Raw genomic sequence first — 17778 nt, forward strand, 5'->3', positions numbered from 1 at the left:
TAATGGTCTTGAACCCTGTGAAGATTTGTCACTCATATTGGTTTAATAAAATGCTGGTTAGCCAGGCAGAAAGTACTGGTGGGGCAAACAGACTAGGAGAACTCTGGGAAAGGGAAAGGCTCAGTCTGCAGTCTCTAGCCAGATGCAGAGGAAGCAAGATGAGAATGCCTCACTGAGTAGGGTACCAAGCCCCTTGGCTAAACATAAATAAGAATTATGGGTTAATTTAAGTTGTGAGAAGTAGTTAATAATAAGCCTGAGTTAATAGGCCAACCAGTTTATAATTAACATAAGCCTCCATGTGTTTTGTTGGGACTGAACTGCTGAGGGACTGCGCAGGACAGAAACTTCCATTTGCAATTTCCCCCAAATTCCAAAAGGCAGAAGGGACACATGGCTGTCTTTGGTGCCTAGTAGCACACCAAAGCACATGCTGGTCTCCAGGCTCCCTCAGCATCACAAGGACCTGTTACACATTCCATGTTGGCATCCTAGCTCTTCTCCCCTCCTCCCCTCCTCTGAACTCCCTTGAGGTCATGGACTTCCTCCCCCCAGCCACCCATTCTCCTTATAACCCTGATATTTCAGCTGTGCTCACTTTTTTTTCTTCTTTCTGTTTCTTTCCTCCCCCCCTCTTTCTCTCTCTCTCTCTCTCTCTCTCTCTCTCTCTCTCACTTTCTCTGTAATTCCCCAACCTTAACCCCGCTTCTCTCCTGGCCTGGTCCCGTCTGCTGGCCATGTTCAGTCTGCTACTTTCTCTGCTCTGGACTTTTCCAGATACCTCTGGCTGTACTCTTCCTACTGTGGAGTGGTCATGTCTTCAGTTTATACGATTATGATCCCCCTTAGCAACCCCTTGAAGACACAATCTCTGAACCCCTGAGTCAAACATATGCAGATTGTAAAGACAACAAAGCATTGCCTCTTGAGGAGCTCAGACCACCTTGGCTGTGTCATGCTTTTCTGGGACAGCATCTCCTTAATCTATATTTCTCTTAACTTATGTTTAAGTCTTCCTTTTTAACCTATGTTAAAATCTCTTAAGAAATTGCAATTCTGTTTCATACTGGCTTATCCTAAAATTCTTTTTTGCAGCCAAGTAGACTCTGAACTTCACCAGAGAAGAGCTGAGGTGACAATGTGCCTGTTTTTGCCACTGAGCAGCCCCTCTCTGTAAGAGGCACCATTCCTTGCCCAGCAGTGGTGGCGCACACCTTTAATCCCAGCGCTCGGGAGGCAGAGGTAGGTGGATCTCTGTGAGTTCAAGACCAACCTGGTCTACAAGAGCTAGTTCCAGGACAGCTAAAGCTGTCAACACAAAGAAACCTTATCTCAAAAAACCAAAACCAAAACCAAACCAAAACAAAACAAAAACAATAAAACAGACAAACAAGCACTGTTCCTATGAGGCTAGGGGAGTCCTGGCTCTGTTCAGTCCAGGCAAGTCCCTCATGCTTGTGACAGTTAATACTAACTTGCAAAGAGATAAGACATATTAATATTCAAGAAAGGACATAGGGGAGATGAAGATGGTCTCCTCACAGCTCCTGAAGTTTCTCATATCCCCTCCTAACTTGTTTGCACTGAGAGGAGCCAAGAAACAGGTATTTGATCTTCTCAGGCACAGGGATCGGTGTCTAGTAAGACAAACCTCAGGCCTTTGGATGCAACAGTTCCAGGTCCCTTTGACTACCAGCCCGTTGACATGTCGGAATGATAGTCGGTTCCTTATAACCATTCCTTGGACATGAAGTCCCTCAGACGTGTCCCACTCTGGAAGTACCCAGCTCTGTATTTTTTCTCTGGAAAAGCCAGTAGCAGAAGCCATTGGGTTTGTAGTAAAGGCAGTTAGGTCATCCCGTGACACCCTTTTCACCTCCTCTCTACTTAGCTTTTCTTATTCTAGGCTACAGGTACACCTTGATGGCAAGGACTGTGTCCTGTACCCCTTTGTAGCTAATACTAGCAGGCAGGCCTATCTTCTTGCCCATGTAAGTTGAGAGGGTGGGGCTTCCTATAGACCTTGGCGGCCACCTTGCCTCTAATGTGAATAGCTGTGTGAGCGCCAGTAGGTCTGTTCATTTCCCATGGCTATGAAGGGTCACTATAGACCATAGTTCCCGGGACCGGAAAGGAACAGAAATGCATTCCCTCAAGCCTAGAGGACATGTCCTAGATTAAGACATCATCAAGGTTGGTTCCAGTATATTCACAGCCTGTCTCATGCTTCTGGTGACTGCTGGTTGTCCTTGGCATTCCATGCTGGTTGGTTAAGTGTCCCTCTTATCACTGCATCCCTTGACATTCTTTCATATGTTTCCGTGTCCCTGTGTCTGCACACGGCTTTCTTGGAAGAACACGACTCCTTGGACTTAGGGCCACTCATCTCCACTTTGATTTGATTATCTCTACTAAGCCCTTATTTTTAAACAAGGCCTCACAGATAGGTCTTGGTTAGGATGTTGTCTTAGGTAGGATTTCTATTGCTATAAAGAGACACCATGACCATAGCAAGTCTTAAAAAGTAAAACATTTAATTGGGAGCCTTACAGCTTTGGAAGTTTAGTCCATTATCATCATGGCAGGACATTGCGGCATGCAGACAGGCACGGTGCTGGAGAAGAGAGCTACATCTTGATCCCATAGGCAACAGGAAGTGGTCTGAGTGTCACATTAAGTGAAGCTTGAGCAAAAGAGACCTTAAAGTCTACCCTGGCAGTGACCTGCCTCCAACAAAGCCACACTTCCTAATAATGTCACTCCCTATGAGCTTATGAGGAAGGACCAGTTATGTTCAAACCACCACAGATGTTAATAGATATTTTTATTTATCCATTTACTTAAAAATTTAAAAGAGATTTATTTTTGTTTATTTGAGAGTTTTGCCTGAATCTGTGCATCACAAAGATAGAAGTGACACAGAAACCAGAAGAGGATATTAGATTCCCTGGGCTTGGACTTAACAGTTGTGAGCGGCAACGTGGGTGCTGGGGATTGAGCCCAGACCTCTGGAAGAGTAGCCAGTGCTCTTTGTGGCTGAATCATCTCTCTAACCCCTTAACATATCTTCTTAAAGCATACAATTCACTCCATAAAAGAAAGTCACTGAACTGTTAAAGCCTATGAGAAGCTTAATACAGTAAAGAGGAACTATGTGCAGAGAAAGGAGCTTAGACCACAATCCTGAAGAGTAGACACTGTGTCTCTTCACTTCCTGTGCCTCAGTTTCCTTTCATAACAAAATATCTGTCCATGCGATAGACTTAGACTCATTTTGGATTTAGCCATTCTCCTGCCTCAAGGAGAAAGACAAAGGGGGAAAAAATCAGAAGAAAGCAAGGGACAGGGAAAATAAAGGATCAAAGGAGAAGAACTGTAAGAAGGGGAAAGAACAAAGAGAAAACCAGTGGCAAGCAAAGGGGTGTGTGGGGCACCAAGCAGGAACCAAGTCTGGGTCTCTCTGTCTCTGTCTCCCTCTCTTTCTTTCTTTCTGCCTCTCTGTGGTATTTAACCTTGTTTGCTCATAATCTGGCTGCAAATAAATATAGTTTCATAATAAGCAGCAGAACATTTCCCCTGGTTGCATACAAACTCCTGCTTTACAAACCGTTATCTCCCGAGGCTATTAATTTAGAGCATATTGGGAAAAGGACTGCCAAGGCACGACCTGTCAGAGGTGTTCTTTCTCTCTCTTCCTCGTGTGTGTGTGTGTGTGTGTGTGTGTGTGTGTGTGTGTGTGTGTGCAGCCTGTGGGCAGAAGGGAGGTCAGGCAGTCTGAGGCAGAAGAAGTATTTTTCAGGTCTGTAGCCCCAGCATGTGTCTTTGGTTGCCTTCTTCACAGTCTGCCAGAAAAGACACAGGACCTTGGTGTATCATATGTGCTGTCAGTCCCTTCAGGCCCAGGGATGGCAGCACCCATCCGAAGCTTAGTGTCCCATGTAGTCAATAGTCAAGGCCACTTGGGCATCTCTTGATTTTTCTGTTGCTTGCTCTCTAAGGTACGAGTCCTTGTGTTGAGGTTTCCCCCAGTGAAACCAACCACCACATTTAACAAAGCCGCAGTGCTGGCTTCTTTAACTGTTGTCAGATCCTGGGCACCAAGTTGTACTCTCTCAACTCTTATGTGCCACCGTGCACCCTGTGGGATTATGTGGTTGATGGCCTTTCCACAGCTGTTGGTTTGCAATGTTAATAAGAGCAAAGAAAAAGACCAACATGTCTACCTATTACATTGCATATTTAGATTAACAGTGAGGTTTTAGCATAAGTATATCCTGAATAGTGCACGGACTCACTTGGACTAAAAAAAAAATTGTTCATTGTTCTTTTAAAGTTAAAGTGAACTGGGCCCCACAGTTTTTTGGTGAGTCCAGCAACAGGGGAAGTTGTTTTCTGTTTTCTGGGTCCTGAGATTTTGACAGCTATGTGGCCTTCTCTTCCCTATCTCGGGACATTTTCAAAGGAAACTAATAGCTCCCCCTGTTGGTTGTCAGTCCGCTCTGTATAGAAGGGGCCAAATAAATGCCACAGAAGAATAAAGATCCAGACTGGCCTCTGGGAATATGGCTCTCTGCACTGTGATCTGTCAGCCGAGCTCAATGCCCCGATTTGGAACATGCATCTTGTCACGGATGTTTATCTTTTGCCATTAGGACTCCAGAGAGGTGGAACAGTGAAACGTGAAATCCATCAAAGTAGCAAACATTTCAGCAATCACACTTCTAAGACTCTGCCTCCAGGAAATAATGAGAGATGTAGACGGAGATTTATGTACAAGGAAAACCATCCCAGGGCTGTTCATAACAGTGAAGCCCTGGAGACTCCCTAAGTGTCCAATAATGGGAGAATAGCAAATGTTGGGGCATTCTTAGAGTGGAATATTATGTGACAACTAAAAATGGTGGCTTTAGAAAAATGTTTTATGACATTCCAGTGTTAATAATACAGAGAATAAGAAAGCATGATGCATGGCAGGTACGATCTTCAAAAGGTCTAGAAGGAAGAGCACCGTCTTACTTGGCAGCTCTGCCTATGGGACTGAATGCAGCTCCTTTAAGAATCTTCCAGTGTTGTAGTCCATGGTGGAAGTCAGCATGTGACTGTAGTTTGGTTCCCCTTTTCTTTGGGGACATGGCCACTTGTAATTTCCCAGCACTGTCATGGGATGTAGGGAGACAAGAGGGTCGAAAGCAGCCTCTTCGATCATAAAGTTGTGTTTATGATAACCAGATGATAACACGTTTGTGAGTACTTGTATGTGACTTGGGCTCCTCACTGATTCCCATGGTCCTGTCTTCTCCATCCCTACAAGGCTTCTGGTTAGCCTCCCAAATCTCAGGATCTACCCTTGTTATCTCTTGGCCATAATTCTGCTGTTGCCTAAGCCCCTCCCACCACCCATGCCCCCCCCCCTCTCTCTCTCTGTGTGTGTGTGTGTGTGCCCTGACATATGTGTGAATGCTGGTGCATGGGTGTCATGACATGTGTGTTATGGTCAGAGAAAAATTTGCAGGAGTTGGCTCTGTTCTTTCCCCTTATGGTAGTTTGAATGTAATTGACCCCCATAATCTCATAGGGAGTAGCACTATTAGGAGGTGTAGCTTTGATGGAGTTGGTATGGCCTTGGAGGTATTGTGTCACTGTGGGGGTGAGCTTTGATGATTCCTATGCTCAGGATACTGCACAGTGTCTCAGTCTTCTTCCTGTTGCCTGCAAGATATAGAACTCTCAGCTCCTTCTCCAGCACCATGTCTGTTTGTACACTGCTAAGCTCCCCTGCCATGACAATGATGCACTGAACCTCTGAACTATAAGTGAGCACCACAATGAAATGTTTTCCTTATAAGTGCTTCCCTGGTCATTGTGTCTCTTCACAGCTATAGAAACCCCAACTAAGACACACCTTGCTTGAGACAGGATGTCCTGTTGGTCGCTGCCTTGCATAGCAGGTTAGCTGGCCCATGAACTTCCAGGGATTCTCTGGTCTCTGTTTCCCAACTTTTCATAAGAGTGCTAGGATTACATAAACATATGACCTCATCTGACTTTCCTTGGGTTCTGGGGATTTGAACTCAAGTCCTTAAACTTGGGTAGCAAGTACTTTACCCACTTGCTCTCTAGCCCAAGGTATTGCCAAACAACCTGTTGTGAATGGAGTTCTTTTTTATTTTCATGACACTACTAAGAATTGAACCTAAGGACTAGAAAGCATATAAGAAAAATAAAACTATATGCATAATTTTTCAAAAATTCAACTGCATTTATCTTTGAAGGAAGCAGTTTTTTTCAAGTTTCTGCATGCTCTCTCAGCCCTGCCCCCTTGCTGTCCTGTTTCATTGCCATCTTGTATTAGTGAGGCACTAATCACAGCCGACAATCCAATATTGATACGTTGTCATGAGCTTGAGTCTCTAGCTGACATCAGGGTTTACTCCGTGTGGTTTGTCCCCTGCTTGAAGTGTAATAAAGAATGTTGTAGTCATCACAGGCTGAGGCAGGGTACGAGTTCAGCTGTACTAGGAATCTCCTGTGTTCTGCCTGTGATATCCCCTTCCTGTCCCCTGAATGAAGAGCCTTTAAATTTGCTACACTTATTTATTTTGCGCGTAGGACATACAAACTGCAGCATATGGATGGAGGTCAGGGGACAGCTTGCAGGAGTCAGTTACTTCCTTCTACCACGGGAGCCTTGGGGCGGCAAGCTTGGCAGCAAGTGATGTTATGTATGTACTGAGCCGTCTCACCCATCCCTCAGGTCGACTTTGAAAATATATGTTTTATCAAGTGAACAAGGGCCAGGAAAACATGAAGAAATTATTGTTTTAAAAATTGTGACACTGGCAGCTATGGTGTTCATACCCATAGTCCCAGTGCTTGAGGGGCTGAGACCAGAAGATTACTACTGTGAATTTGAGGCCATCCTGGGCTACATAGTGAGTTATTGACTAGCCTGGACTACAGAATGAGACCCTATCTTGAAAAAAAAAGTGTGTGTGGTATCTGATCCATGTTCCATGTGTCTTGAGTAAAAACAGGGACTTCATGTTTCTTAGACTTTAAAACTCTATTCAGTTCGTATAATAAACATCTAGTCTTCACGTGGCTTGTTTATAAAGGGTCTTTAAATAGCAGGGGAGATTGTCCTCTCTTGAACAGTTTGAGGGCCTCTGGTGTACAGCTGAGAATCCACAATCTCACCTCCCCCAGAGTTTCTGGCCTGGCGCCCTCTACAGTCACTCACTAAGCACTGCCCTCCATTCCTTCACTTGGGCACCCTCCAACTTCCCTTCATCCTTAATGATTTGATTAAGATGCAGTGTCCTCTCTATAGACCTCCCATACATCCAGGTGCAAAGAGGCTTCTTTCCTGTGCCTGCCAAACCTCCTGCTCACAGGTTTCCATGGACTTGAGATAAATTCGTTCATTTCCTTGTCTCCTCCATAAATGTATCTAGGATAGTTTTGGAGAAGGTCCATGTACTGTGTGTGGTAGTTTGAATGAAAATGGCCCCCATAGGCCCATAAGGAGTGACTTTATTGGAAAGGATTAGGTTTCCTTTCCTAATGGCCTTGTTGGATTGGTGTGGCCTTATTGAAGGAAGTGTGTCACCAGGGGTGGGCTTTGGGGTTTCAAATGATCAAGCCAGGCCCAGTGTCGCTCTCTCTTCCTGCTGCCTGCTGATCCAGGTGTAGAACTCTCAACTCCTCCAGCACCAGGACTGCCTGTATGTTGTCATGCTACCTTCCATGATGATAATGGACTAAACCTCTGAATGAGAGCAGGTCCCATTTAAGCTCTTTACAAGAATTGTCATGGTCATGGTGAATCTTCACAGCAATAGAACACCAAGGCACTATGCCTTTAAAAAATGTTGCTTAGCCAGGTATAGTGGCACACACCTTTAATTCCAGCACCCAGGAGGCAGAGGCAAGTGGAATTCTCTGATTATGAGGCCAGCCTGGTCTACAGGGCAAGTTCCAGGACAGTCAGAGCTACATAGTGAGATGCTGTCTCGAAAATAAATGAATAAATATTTCTTGAGCGCAAGTAAAATTGTTTGTTGATTGAAACAGTGTCTGTGTCCCCAGATGATGGAGCCATTCAGTAGTTCTCTATTCAACACTTATAATGAGGTCCTACACTGTTCGAGGCACCAAAGAGACCCTGGTGGGAACAAAACAGAGAGGCTTTCAGGGAATTCTCATTCTTCTGGCAGGGGATAAATAATAAACAGATAAGAGGATCTTAGAATGAAACAGATAATATCATTCATCCAGTCATTCAACAAATACTCATTTAGTTTCTCCAACATGTGAGACATTGTTCTAGTTGCTAGGGAACAAAAAATAAAGATCCTGCCTCCAAGGACACTGTGACAATAGAACATGACTTGGTGGCTGTACTCTTAGACAGGATGGTCAAGGCGAGTATCTAAAACCAAACAGCTTGGAACTTTAAAGTGAAGGATAAACAATTATTTTATAAATGACAGAGAAGAATCTCAGACACGGAAAAAGAGAATTGCTCCAAGCAGAAAAGGAAAAAAGGTGCAAGGGGATAAGCCTGGCATGCGGGGCACACGGCTGGCCAGGATGTCTAAGATGGTGAGAGGGCAGAGTGGGTCTCAGGAGCCTCTCAGGTGGGGCTAAAGATTTCACTTTATTTGATTTTAGTTGTGTGGGAAGGTACGAGTTCCTGCAGAATGAATGTACTAACCTCTTCTTGGAACTTACTCCTCAAGGGGTCTCAGACCATTTGTGTGTGAAGGTGTGAAGCTCAGAAGTGTGTAGGTTGGTGGTTGCCGGTGGTCACCAGGCAAGAGGTCCATGAACAAGGCTTGCTGATCAGCCTTGGGCAGCCTACCAGACTAGGCAAGTGCCTGTATCTGGCATTGGAACCAAAATGGAAGAGGCCTTGGGCTGATGCCCGAGTGACCTCAAGCCCACTACCACAGTCCGTGTCCAGCTCCAAGACTCCTCTCTGCCCCAGAAGGCCTTGGTGAGTCATGCCTCCTCAGTTGTTGGGTTGGGGGATGGGCCAGCACCCATATTATAGTGCAAGGATAGGCTGATTAGGTGAAAGGTCACACCATTGACTGACTACTCTTTTGTTCTCAAACCAAAGAGGGACCTGGGTGAAGAGTCAGCCAATAGTTCCTTTTCTCAAACACAACTGAATTGACTCTGGAGTTCTGTTAGGGCATCACACTCATGTAGTCCTTTTAGGAGATGGGCAGGCCAAAATGCCATCGAAAAGGATGTCCCTGGAAGGTTGAGTTGAGGAGCCATGGCCTTCGCCTCTTCCTCAGGCTTTCCAGGATGCTCAGAGGCAGGAAGCCCCGACTCCCTTGGACATATCACTAGTTCCAGCTCTCAAGATCAGCAGGCTCAAGTACTCCCAAAGGCTCCCAACTTCTCTTCCGAGTCCTGAAAGGGCCCTTGATCACGACAGAGAAAAGAAGCATGGCTGGGCCCCATGAGGGATGTTGAAACCTCTGTCACAGAAACCCTGCAATTCCAGGCAGTTGTGTCTGTCTCTGGGCCCGCGCTTGCTCCTTGGGAATGCAAACTAGTGAGATGAAATGTCACTGCTGGATTTCTGTGACACGAATCATTGATTTTATAGAGTTGGGGACATTGAGGCAGAGGCCTTTTGCTGTCTCAGAGAAAATTGCCTTTTGAATAGAAAATGGAATTGTAATTGCTTTGGGATTCCTGGCTCTGGGAGCAGAACTCTTCTCAGCTGGGGCTCGTCCAGAGCTGTGCTGGGAGAGACTGGGACACACCCACTGCCTCGCCCTGCTTCTCATTCTCCACTCACTGTCATTTGGACGCAAGCATTTCTTTGCCTCTTGGATCTTCTTTGCTCTGTGACTGGCTCCTGCCACAAACACAAGAAGAGAGGACACATCTCACCGAACTGAAAACTATAAGTTTTGAAGGAAGGTAGGATTTTACTGGGGGTGGGTGGTGAGGGGTGAGTCCTTTTGTATTTTCGTGGGGTGGTTGATCCTAGGAGACGAGATGGAAGCTGAGGTAGCGGGAGCCGAATTCCTGCTCATGGGATGAACAGGGAGACTACCTGGGTGTGGTGGCACACTTATAACCTCAGTGCTCAGAAGGCTGAAGCAGGAGGATTGCCATCAGCTCAAGGCTGCTAGAGTTCCATAAGAAGACCCTGCCCATCTCCCATGGAGTTTCTGTCTGAAATGACACTAAAACCATTCACTGGAAAATATGGGGTACACCAGGGAATAGGTCACCGCCTCCAAGAAGCCCTGCACGGGTGCTGATGGTGGTTGGGGGCTCCCAGACAGCACAGCCTTTGCCTCCAGGGCTCTTTCCTTGGAGTCTAGCAATTGGGACCAGATAGGCAGTGAAGAACATACCCATCCCCTCCAGAGGAGGGCGCCAGCGGACCCCAGCCTCAGGTCAGCTTCTGCTGCACACCTGGGCTTCTTTCAAAGGGAGCCTGACCCTGGCAAGCAGACTTGCGTGGTTCCCATCTGTTCAGAGGCTTACGTGCCAGGGTGAATCACATGACATAATACTCCTAAAATGGCATAAAATAGAGCTAATTCTATTTCTCACTCATATCAGTCCAGTGAAATACGAAAAGGGTGGGGTGAATGCGGTTCCCCAAAGCCACCCAAGGAGTGGAGACCTTCCTATTTGTAATCTCACCTTCCCTAGTCCTCAGCGTTTTCCATTCAGCCCAGAAACGGAGAGCGCAGGTGTGGAGGGTTGCCTTAACGGTAGCCCAGAAAGCGAAAAACATGTCTTTGGTAAGGGCTAGCACTCTGCCCACCTTAGGGCTGTTTCTGAACATGAAGCAGAGGGCTCCTGGACCCAGGCTCACTCTGGCTTAGGACCCATGCACTATTTACGTAAAGGCAATGTCTGGGTGTGAACCTCATGCGTGCATTTGAAAGCACCACCCAGCCTAGCAGTGTCTGATGGGTAAAGTCAAACGCATTTCTCGACAGAGACTTTGGTATAGCTCTCAGCTCCAGTAATGAGCTCTGAAGACTTGGAATAAGAAGCCGGTTTCCAGGTGACCATTACGGAATCGTTAAAAGGATGGTTTTTCTCCAATTTCCTGGGGTTGTTGGGAGCTTTATAAGAAATAAGACAGCTAGGGTGGTTGGGGCAGAGGAGGCAAGAGACAAATAGTATCAGAGTTCTTGTTTGGTTTCCATAGAGCCCTGTTAGAAACGTTGGTCTGCTGTTCAGTTCACTAATGAGTTTGGGGATTCCAGCTCCTTAACACACAGTAAGTAACCGGGCATAGTGGCACACACCTGTCATTCCAGCACTTAGGAGGTGGAGGCAGGGGGATGACAGCTCTGGCTACATAGAAGAGAGCTTGAGACCAGCTTGGGTTACATAAGACCTTTCTTATAAACACACACACACACACACACACACACACACACACACACAATACACACACTTCTCAAAAACCTGGAGGAGACATAATCGGTTCCTTTGCGTCCTGGCTGAAAGCTGTCGTTAACACCAGTTCAGAGCCCGACTTGTGTCAAAGACAGCATTCCATTAACTGGAATAAAAACCCCAGAACCATATCAAAGCAGGAGCAGAGTTAATCAGACCAAAACCCAGGGGACGCTAGTCACTTCCATGGACTCTGTGAATGTTTATTACTTATTTACTATTTGTTTATCGATGCTGGGAATTGAGTTCAGGGCCTTATGTTTGCTAAGCACAGGCCATACCCCTGAGCTGAACTGCTGTACTCCTTATCCTTAATATTTGAGTTTTGGAGCATCTGCCAGTTTAGCTTAGAAAAATAAAAAGGATAGGATGCTCACATAAATGTCACTGCCTGATTTCTGATTTAAGAAAGTTTTTTTTTTTTCTTTTTGACAGGGATATGGACTGTAGTCAGGACATAAGCCATAGATGTCGTAGATTTGTCGGGGGTGCCTAGACCACACCACCGAGCCGAGAGGCCTGGCTCATCTTCTCTGTCACCATCTATGAAAACTGCTTTGGGACTTTGGAAGTCCACCTGTGCCAGGATCAAGAGAAAGGTGTCCGCTCTGAGGGTGCAGCCAATGGCCCATGCTTCCTACAGGTAAGCACACATCTCTCAGGAGGGCAGGGGCTAAGAGGTCCCAAGAGGATGAGAAAGAAAGGATTTCATTTGCTACAGGTTGTTTCTAAGAATCGGGACAGACCCTGCAGAGCCCCAGGCTGGGAACTCTGAGAGCAGAATGGAGTCTCCCTTCCTGTCCTCTTCTCTTTAAAGAAATACACTACAAAGACAGTTTTCGAAGACAAAGGAAGGCAAAGGTTTCCTTTGGTCCTCCAAGCTTTGGGACACCGGGAAATGCTGCTTCCACTTCTTGGAGTCCACATGTCTTAGCTTACACACTTGTTGTGGAATCCTTGGGCTGATCACACAGCCAACTCTCTTTCAGTGGCCTTGGCCAGCCTCCTGTCGGGTGCTACCCTGTGCAGAGCCCGCCTGTTCACCTGCTTAATGCAAATCTTTTATTTGTTTTAAAGGCTCCTTTGCCTAATTATAATAATAGAGCAACATTAGATATTGATGTCTCTCTAATTTGCAGAATGGTTTTGTTTTATTTTTTATTATTACTATTGTTATTTTGAGACAGAGTCTTCCTATGGACCCCTGGCTGGCCTGGGACTCTTTGTAGATCACCCTGGCCTCAAGCTTGCAGTGATATTTCTGCCCGCATCTCCCCAGTGCTGGGAAAACAGGCGTGCACCACCCTACTGTGCTGTCCCAGTTTGCTTCTAATTAATGCCTGATATAGCTCTGGGCAGGGGCAAGCACAGGGGTGCTGGGACCAGGAGCCAGAGCCATTGAAATGGGAGAAGCACTCAGTAGAACAGCTATTTTATTTCCAAAGCAGGAGAAAAGACGAAGTAGAAAGCTGCAGGAAGTGCATCCATTCTGGAATCTTTCAAAGCTCTTGCCGACATCAATGACATTTGGAAAGTGCTGAGCGAAACTTGGAACTTACAGGACTCTGCAGCGCTAATAAGGCTGATGGGGGGTGGTATTTATAGACACCCGATGTCAAAGAGCTGCTAGTACAGGTATTTATTTTTAAACGCTGCCTGTTTATTCAGTCAAGCAGGGACCTTAAGGTGACAGGAATCATTCTCCCTTTGTACATACCCGGAAACCGAGTCACAGGAAGCAGGCGGAGTGGCATCAGCAAAGGCTTAGACTCCGCCTGACAGTAACGCAACTCTAGCTTCTGTCACGCTGACATAAAACTAGCCAGTACACATGGCTTGGCTGCTGTAGAAAGTCGACATGGAAGTTCCTCTGAACCTCTAGCTTTAAGGAGTTCCCACCGTGGTTTCCGGGGCACCCGCATCAGCAGCCACTGATGGCCGGTTAGAAATTCAAACTCCCAGGGTGCATCCCAGACCTCTCGTGTCATCGGTTAGAGGGGCAAGGGTTAGCTGTTGGGTTTCAACGCTCTCCGTGGGATTCTGGTACACACTGAAGTTGGAGACACCTGGCTCTAAGTAATGTCACCTTCAGGCTTGTGAGGATTGGGTGGGACTTCAGATGAACTCAGACCTAGGTTACAGCCACATGGGTGAGGGGGATTAGCACATGGCAGGATAGCCCTGGTTCTGAGCTCCCGCATGCTGAGGTTTGGGTGGGACTGGTGTACGAAGCCAGTGCACACTGTTATTTCAGTCTTGTTATTTGGTATGAGGATCTCAGTTGCTGGTGTGAAACCAGCTAGAGAAGCATAAACCCAGGGAGACCGTCTAAAAAGACCGTGGGTTGGGACTCAGTCACCAAGGGCAGGACCTGGATTCTGCTGTCTACAGTGGAATTCTTAGACCGCCTTCTGCATCCGGGACCTCTAGCCTTATACTTGCTGGCCTTGTTACAGTAGGGCCTGTGCATCTGCACACATTTGGTCCAAGTTTGGATTAGAGAAAATTACATTGGAAAATCTGCGTGAGCAGGGGTAGGGGCACCAAGGACTCAGATCTGTTGCCCATCTTTTCTTCCAGAGAGGGGTTCAGCTGTTCTCCATCTCCAGACAATTTGTGGGAGATTTGCCAGCCTCTTCCACTTTCCACTGGATGAAGCAATCACAGCAGCTACGGCTCTCTAAGGAGACCGCAATCACCTTGCTGGGTGCTGCCAAGGCCTTTGGAGAGGAGGTGGGGATGTGTGTGTGTGTGTGTGTGTGTGTGTGTGTGTGTGTGTGTGTGTAAGCACGTGTGTGTCCTCATGGGCATATGTGTTCATGAGTATGTGTGTATGGACATATTTGAGGGGAGAAGTGCAACAGTTCCCAAGGTTTCTCCTTCATGGAGCCAAGTTCTGTTTAAAGATGTGGATCAAAGTTGGGAGGTACTTAGGGATCCCACAGTCTAATGCATTGTGCAGAGGAGGCATTGGGCAGGACCCACAATGAACCCAATGATTGAGGTATCACTGACAAGTGATGTTTTTAGGAGGCCTATGTGTCAAAGCTAAGAAGCCAGATTCAGAATATTTATAGCCATGTTTTATTTGAAGAATAAGTCTCTGGATTTCTCCTCTCCCTCTGTTTTCCTTCCTTTGTTTTTCTTTTCTTCCCTCCCTCCCTCCCTTACTCCTTTCTTTCCTTCCTTTTCCCATCTCTTCTCCCCTCCTTCATTCCCTCTCTTTAATCCCTTCTCCCCCTCCCTTTTGAGACAAGATTTCATTGTCCCAGACTGGCCTCAGACCTGCTGTGTAGCAAAGAATGACCTCAAATTCTTGAGCCTCCTACCTCTGCCCCTAGAGCGGTGGGATGCAGCCATGTGCTGTCATGATCATCTGGATTTCTTTATAATAAACAGACCCAACTCCAGCAGATTAACTTAATCTATGAATGTACTAAAAACCTAATAGTATGACTTTCCAGAGTGATTTTGGTGCTAATTACTTTACAATGGCTATTCTGCTTAACGTTGCCACACTTGGTGGCAGATACCAGTCTCATCCCCATCTTGTAGATGGGGAAATTGAGATTTTCTTCCAGATGTTTGCTACAGGTTCCCAGCTTTTATTAAAGCTTACCTGTTCCTTGTTGTTCCAAATCTCCCAAGAGCCAGGATGAAGGTGAGGGTTCTAAGACCGCCTTAGAGTGATGGAACTCAAACAGGAAGTGAGTATCACAGTCAAGAGCAGAGCCCAGGAGATCCATCCAATTCCAGGCCACAGGTCACACTCACTCCCGCCCCTACCACATCACATGCCAGTGTATCCCTCTGTGCTTCATTTACTATAGAGAATTTCATCTGCTATTGTGTTGCGCCAAGTGTCTAAACTGACTGGTATGGAAGCATCCCAGGGAATTTCTGCAGCATACACACCTTCTAAAGCTGTTGGTAGGAAGGCAAGCCCCTGTCAGTTGATGGATGTCGCAATTTTTTTTTAAGATGGAAAAGAGAAGGATATTGAGAAGGGCTTTCTATTTTTTTTAATGGTAAATGATCTTTTGAGTCAGTAGCCCGTGGTAAGGTAAAAAGCTGCAAAACGATGTTTCCTCCTGAAGCGCCTGCTCGCAGTAACTCACTTGCACGCCGAGAGCAAGGAAACAAAACAGAGCTGATGTCTCCTGCTACAAGAAGTGCTTTTGTTGCTGCTTTACCCAAATTTATGTAACTAGCTTTCATTAAGATCTGGCTGGCTGCTGTGATGCATAAAATATCTGAAGAGCTGAGATGGAGCCAGCAGCCAAAATGCTTGGTTGCGGCTGAAATGTAGCCCCAGCTGGGGGACTGGCATCCTCGCTGGATGTCCCAACCTCCCCAAGAGTCTGTGCTAGGCCCTGGGCAGTCTGGATGGGCAAAAACATTGGATAGTGGCCCTGCATCTTGGTGGGGAGTACTTGGGGCCAGTTATGGTCCCTCTACTTATGGAATTTGAGCTGAGCCAGTGTGGATCCAGGCACCACCTACTAGCGAGTTCTGGGTCTTCATTACCTCTTCCCCAAACTCAACATTCTCAGCTCAGGGTACTTTCTATTTCCTCTGTCTGGAATTCTTTTCCTCTAGATAGCTCGATGGCTCCCTTCTCTCTTTCTTCAGAACTTTGGGTGACCAGCTGTCACTTCGCCCATAACTTCTCAGTGAAATTTGAGCCCCGTCTGTTGCCAGTGTTTCTTCCCTCTCCATCCTGTCTTCTCCACAGCACATTTTTACAGATGTGTGCTTAGTTTCTAACTCTTCAGTCAATTGTCAGCTCCACAAGGAGGGAAGTTTTAATGAATTTTGTTTACGGGTGTATCTCTGACTTCTAGAAAGGGTCTTGGCACAAAGTGTGTCTACAACATGTTGAGACACATGAACATTGTTCATGTTGAGTGAATGCATGAATATGAGTCCTTGAAGGCCAGGAGAAAGACAGGCTTTGTAGTGGAGGCATGAGATTGGTCTCTACAGCTCTTTCCTCCCAATAGCTGTGGTCCTTAGAGACGTCTAGTACAGGGGCAGCATGGGATCCGGTGTGAACAGTACACAAGGAATAAAGCCAATGTCATGTTCGTATGGGCCTGGCGACTTCACCTCTCTGGGTTTTGCGTTTCTAATTTAGAAAACAGATATGCTAGAGGGTTGCATCTGAGACCTGCTTCCTAGACCCTGCCAACTCCTCCCCATCTTCTCCAGTTTCCCTTACAACAACCATAACTATCCTGCAGACATTCCAAGTTCAAGTTCCTTTCTGCCCCAGAACCTTCATCTTCACGACTTTCCATCTGCAGGGTCCCCAGAACATCAGAGAAGGCCCATCACCGTGGGCTGTGTTCACGGATATCACCTCTTTAGAGAGGTCTTGACCACTCTGTCTATATGAGCACTAACTTACTGCCATGACACAAAGTCACGTGACATCCCTTTCCCCTTGTTGATGCCCTCAGTTCCCTTGTCTTTGTCTAAAATGGTCACATTCCTTTAGCCGCTTGCTGCCTGCCTCTCACTCTGTGAGAATGGGGACGTCACCTGCCCTCCAGGTGTCCTCATTGCCTGCATCAGCACCTGGTGCTTCCTTCGCTCAGAGAGCATCTGCTAATTAAATGCTTGAATTAAAAGAGATCATGGTTAAGAAGGGGTTCTGTCCAGGACATGAAGCCCCATAGGCACAGTAGCCTATTATCTCCGGGGCCAGCCTGTCGCTCCTCTGCACACCTGTCTCCTCTCCTCGGTGCTGTAGCAGCAGAACTCACTTTTGTCCCTCGTTTCAGGATACAAAGTGAGGACAGGATAAGGAAAAAAGAATAGGATAAAGTCACCCAAAGGAGGAGGGAGGGGGTGAGAGAGTTTACTAACCTGCCTGCGGGAGTGGGTGGGCATGGAAAACTGGTTCACACCAAGCCATAGAGGAAAGCGAATGAGCTCACGGAGGATCCACTCAAGGCAGCCTAGTTCCAAGAACTGTCTTGATCTAGTTGAGCAGACCTGCTGGCCCCCCAAGGGAGGAGGGCCTCGTGAGAAACCCTGTTGCCTTGGTCCCCTGAGGCATGAATGGAAGCCAGACCAGGTTTGTCTAGGGATGTCTCTTTGAGTAACCTCTGATAAGGCAGTCCCTTGTCTCCTGTGATTTTCCTTCCTGGAGGCTGACTCCTATGTTGGGTGATCCTCCACTTTACAGACTCATCTTCATGACCCAGGCCTTCTTGAATCCAAGCTCCTGGATGCAGCCTGCGCTGGCTTCCCTTGCGACGTGCTTCTCCAAGACACAGAGTAAAGTAGTGAAGGCAGGTGTGGCTGGGTGTGTGAAGT

The 17778-nt window shown here is 46.7% G+C and overlaps 1 long non-coding RNA gene across 3 annotated transcripts in view; it reads left to right on the forward strand.

Annotated features, from left to right (window-relative positions):
• The first annotated feature begins 1099 nt into the window (after nucleotides 1-1099).
• LOC146889455 (uncharacterized) overlaps nucleotides 1100-17778 on the forward strand; it is a 68676-nt gene continuing 51997 nt past the window's right edge. For 2 of the 3 annotated variants that reach the window (XR_014999914.2, XR_014999913.2), the window contains exons 1-6: nucleotides 1100-1242; nucleotides 8742-8998; nucleotides 9309-9945; nucleotides 11201-11272; nucleotides 11890-12097; nucleotides 14035-14187. This is a non-coding gene — a long non-coding RNA (uncharacterized LOC146889455). The remainder of the gene's footprint in view (nucleotides 1243-8741; nucleotides 8999-9308; nucleotides 9946-11200; nucleotides 11273-11889; nucleotides 12098-14034; nucleotides 14188-17778) is intronic. The other variant, XR_014999915.2, reaches the window with a different exon arrangement.

This window comes from Myodes glareolus, chromosome 25 (genome assembly GCF_982192425.1).
Source record: "Myodes glareolus chromosome 25, mMyoGla1.1, whole genome shotgun sequence".
Classification (NCBI taxonomy): Eukaryota; Metazoa; Chordata; class Mammalia; order Rodentia; family Cricetidae; genus Myodes; species Myodes glareolus.